The sequence below is a fragment of the Corythoichthys intestinalis genome, chromosome 2 (assembly GCF_030265065.1).
Source record: "Corythoichthys intestinalis isolate RoL2023-P3 chromosome 2, ASM3026506v1, whole genome shotgun sequence".
Classification (NCBI taxonomy): domain Eukaryota; kingdom Metazoa; phylum Chordata; class Actinopteri; order Syngnathiformes; family Syngnathidae; genus Corythoichthys; species Corythoichthys intestinalis.
In genome coordinates, this window is record NC_080396.1 from 14666613 (window position 1) to 14671147 (window position 4535).

Genomic DNA, 4535 nt, shown 5'->3' on the forward strand with positions numbered 1-4535 from the left:
TGTGGGAAACACCTAATGGTTTGTTTTGCATTTCTTTTTGTGAAGCTGATACACCGTGACCGCAAAATAATGTAATGTATAGTATAATTATCATTTATTGTGCCATCATAGGTTTTCGCTCTGCCAACAGACACAAATATGAATGGGATTCGAGGATTTGTTCTATATATTTTACGAGCGATAATTTATACATGTGTCCAGTCCTATATCCAATGCGTTATATGTTTTTATTATAAAAGTACTCACTCTGGCCATTTCGAGTTTGGCTGCTCCGCTCCTTTGGTTAGCATGGGGTGGTCTCATCAGAGCCAGTCGTCCTCTTTCTTGATATCTCGGGACATTTAAGTGGCTGCGTGTGTATGGTGGCTGCTTTCATCAGCAATTTCTTAGCAAAACCTGATTTCATTTGTCCATAGTTCGAATAGCTTTCAGGTGTAAAATGTGCACCACACAAAACCGTGCCGCAGGCTGGGTCTGCAAAATTAGCCCTCTTAGCACGGACGAACTTTACTCACTGTCTGCGTAGTCTAGCTCTTTTTCTTGCGTCCGGGAACTCATGGGTACTACATTGCGACAAATGGCTATTTGTAGACCACATAGCATGACAGGTTCGAACCATTTTAGCGATTTTTTGATAAAACACGAACGCAACTCTCTCGTCGATAAACAACGATTGCACCTGCCTCGACCTTTCGTTTCCTTGTTATGACGTCTCCGCCCCATTCGGCTGTTTCCGGAATACTTTCGGAAATGTTTGTAATTTTCGATCTATTTTCGATAATTGCTCATGAATGCGATTTATTTTTTTGTTAACTTTATTAATATTTGTTATCTTGCCACATAACGGTTCTATTGATATCTCACAGCCCCTTAGTGTTTTAATATCCTTTAATAAAGTACACCCATGAATCACAGCCATGACCGTGGCAAAGCGTGCCTCCCTCCCAAGAAGAGGGACTCTCGGCAAGGATTGTCCAAATCCTACCTTCGTCATCCTCATGAATTTAAACCCCCAGTGCATTTTGTGTGATTTACACCCAGAGGTGGGTGGGTAAAGTAGATATGATCCAAGTAAGAGTAGTGTTACTTCAAAATAATATTACTCGAGTAAAAATAAAAGCAGTAAACCAAAGAATTTACTCAAGTACAAGTAAAAAAATTAAGTATTTGGTGAAAAGAATACTCAAGTAATGAGTAACTGCTTACAATGTTGTACAATGTACAATTTTTTGTTAAAACAATGGTACCGTATTGGCCCGAATATAAGACGGTGTTTTTTGCATTGAAATAAGACTGAAAAAGAGGGGGTCGTCTTATATTTGCGGTCTAGACATTATACCAATTCACGACGCTAGGTGGCGCCAGATATCATTGAAGCGATGTTCTATCATGATAGATCTCAGCTACTCTCAAGTTTAATCCATTTGCATTATTTTATTGCAATGTTTTTTCCTTATTCAGATTTGTTTCAAGACTACCGTTACAGTTAGACTTAACATTGATGGTTAATGCAGTTATTGCAATTTTGTTGTTTAATCACAATAAATTAAGTTTATATAAATTTCAAAAGCCAGAAGCCATTCGTTTACGAATGTGATTGCACTTTAGTTTACATATTTAAATGTTCAGATATTAAGATTTGAATGAGGCAAAATAACATGCTTTTTCTCTCAAATATATCGTTATAATCATTTGTTTCGGATGTACTGTAATTATTTTCTGTATGAAAATTAATTAGGTGTTCAAAAAGTCTTTTTCAAACTTGAGTCTTGAAAAAGTGAGGGTCGTCTTATAATCAGGGCCGTCTTAAATTCGGACCAATACGGTCTATTTTTTTCTCTCAGCACAACATCATCTATATGAACTGTAACTATTACACTGTACTATAAACTATTACGTGACCATATTAGGAAATTCACAAAAATAACCGAATTTTGACAAGAAAAGTTGACAGAAATGAAACATCATCCGCCTCAGAAGCATGAGTGTCTTCTAGTGGAGAAAACACATTTCCTACCTTGAAATTGAAACAGTCATATCTCCAGTTTTCCATGGTCTATCGGTGCCAAATAAAAACCCGAAGAGGTTAATATTCGCATTTTCAAATAATGTTGGCGGCAGCGCTCTGTGTGAAATAGTTTATTTTTACGGTGCTTTGAAGACGCAACGTGATAGAACAGCCAGCGTGATCATAGGGGTTCCGACTGCAAGCTTGTGTGTGGTCATGTGGCTGTATTGTTACGTCTAATTGGAATAATGAAGTCATATGATAATTGTTGTGATGTCTTGTCTCATTGATGAAAGTGGTAGAGCCACAAAGGGCATCTCTGGCAAAAATAAAGTTAGACCTAATATCTAGAATAAAGAGAAAATGTAACGACTCTAGTGTAGCCCAAAGTAGCAGAGTAAGAGTAGGCGGAAAACACTCAGGTGACTTGAAGTTCCGCTTTGAAACCCCCAATTTGGTCAACTTTCAAATCATTGGAAAGCTTAGAATCTCAATTTTCTGAGGGAAGAACAATTTTGAACAGGAGGGCATTTAAAATAAATAAATAAATAAACAGCAAAACCCTATCTGGAGGTGAGAGCACGCAAGAGCAGAATAAAGACGCCATGACTTTAAGGAGATATTATCGCGTACTTACCTTGTTTTGATCCAAAAACTCCATGTAGCATGTATCACTGAGTGTCAAGACACAGCTGGGAATGGCCACAGATGGATTTTTGGGGGGATTTTATGGGTGGTAACATGGTAATATAACAAGGGTCACAATGCAGAAATCACAGACATCAAGGAGTGGTCAAGATGTTCTTTTTCATATATTTACCCTTTTAAATGTTGTTTTTCTATTTTTCTTTGTTTGGATCGATTATTTATCATCTAAAATATCAGAGAAAATGCGATAGTAACAAAAAAAAAAAAATTAGATTAAACGATAATTAAGAGTTGGATATCTGTGACTTTTTTTACAGACACCATTTTTAATGCTAAATTTGACCCGCCTGACATATTTTCTCACAGCCCACCTTCAACGACTGTGAGAAACGTGGGATTTTTGCAGTACAAATTAGAAAAGTCAACCTTGCTCTCCAGTCCAACAGAGACCCCTCGTGGCTATTCTTAGTAACTTTACTGTCCAAGAGCCGACTGCCACCGTTGAGTAGGTTTTATTCAGTTTCAAGCAACGTAATCAAACAGTCTGAGCTGCTCCACCTTTTCTTTTGTTACTTCCGGTCTCCAGTCATGTGAATTTGCATTTTACGCTAAATATTTAGTTTCAATTGTTTCCAGATTTAAGATTTAAATATAGTATTTAGATATAACATTTACATTTAGGATTTAATATAAAATTCAGATTCAAGATATATATTTCGGATGTAAATTTCATATATATGTCGGAAAACACTCAGGTGACTTTAAGTTCCGCTCTACGACCCCCAATTTGGCCAATTTTTAAAATTGTCTGATATGCATGTGTGATACATCATTGGAAAGCTTAAAATGTCAATTTTCTGGGGGAAGAAAATTTTTGAACAGGAGGGCATTTAAAAAAAATATATATATATATATATATTTAACAGCAAAACCCTAACTGGAAGCGAGAGCACGCGAGAGCAGAATTAAAGACGCCACTATTTTAACGAGATATTATCGCGTACCTACCTCTTTCCGATCCAAAAACTCCATGTAGCATGTATCACTGAGTGTCAAGACACAGCTGGATTTTTGGGGGATTTTATGGGTGAAACATGGTAATATAACAATGGTCGCAATGCAGAAATCGCAGACATCAAGGAGTGGTCAAGATGTTCCTTTTCATATATTTACCCTTTTAAACGTGGTTTTTCAATTTTTCTTTGTTTGGATCGATTATTTATCATCTAAAATATTGGAGAAAATGCAATAGTAACAAAAAAAATTAGATTAAGCGATAGTTAAGAGGTAGATATCCGTGATTTTTTTTCATTGTGACGTCATTTGTTTAAAAGTTCAAAATATGCAAGTGAATAATTTTTTTGAAGTCGTTTTCTTTTTTAAATGACATATTAGACATCAATTAATGATTCTAAGCTAAAAATGACAGACATTTTCAATAATAAATATAATTAATTACCTACATTTTATGGCTGGGTTGAAACAAAAGCGGTTGCACATTAATGGGGCTTAATGTGCCACGAATCTGTTATGGCAGCATATAGACATACTGTTCTTTCAAACACAACAGTTTTTTTGGCTTAAAATACAGCAGCTTATTTTAAAGAGGGTTGCAAGAGCAGAAACTGCTTTTTCAGTCTTGTCTGTGTTTTCCGCCAGTGGCATTTCATATCCACAAATCAACTCAAGTAAAAGTACAAAGTATGACATGGTAAAACTACTTTTAGAAGTACATTTTTTTCAAAACATTACTCGAGTAAAAGTAACACACAGTCATTTTTTTCCCCTTCTGCTGAGATGCACATGATAAAGATGTTATTTGTCGCTCTTATATATGCTAACATTAGCTTGAATATGTGATCGACTTTTGTTTTCTAAG

General features: G+C 35.8%; 1 protein-coding gene across 4 annotated transcripts in view; it reads left to right on the top strand.

The window, feature by feature from the left end:
- zmp:0000000926 (uncharacterized) overlaps positions 1-4535 on the top strand; it is a 68094-nt gene that overhangs the window by 59399 nt on the left and 4160 nt on the right. The window lies entirely within an intron of this gene.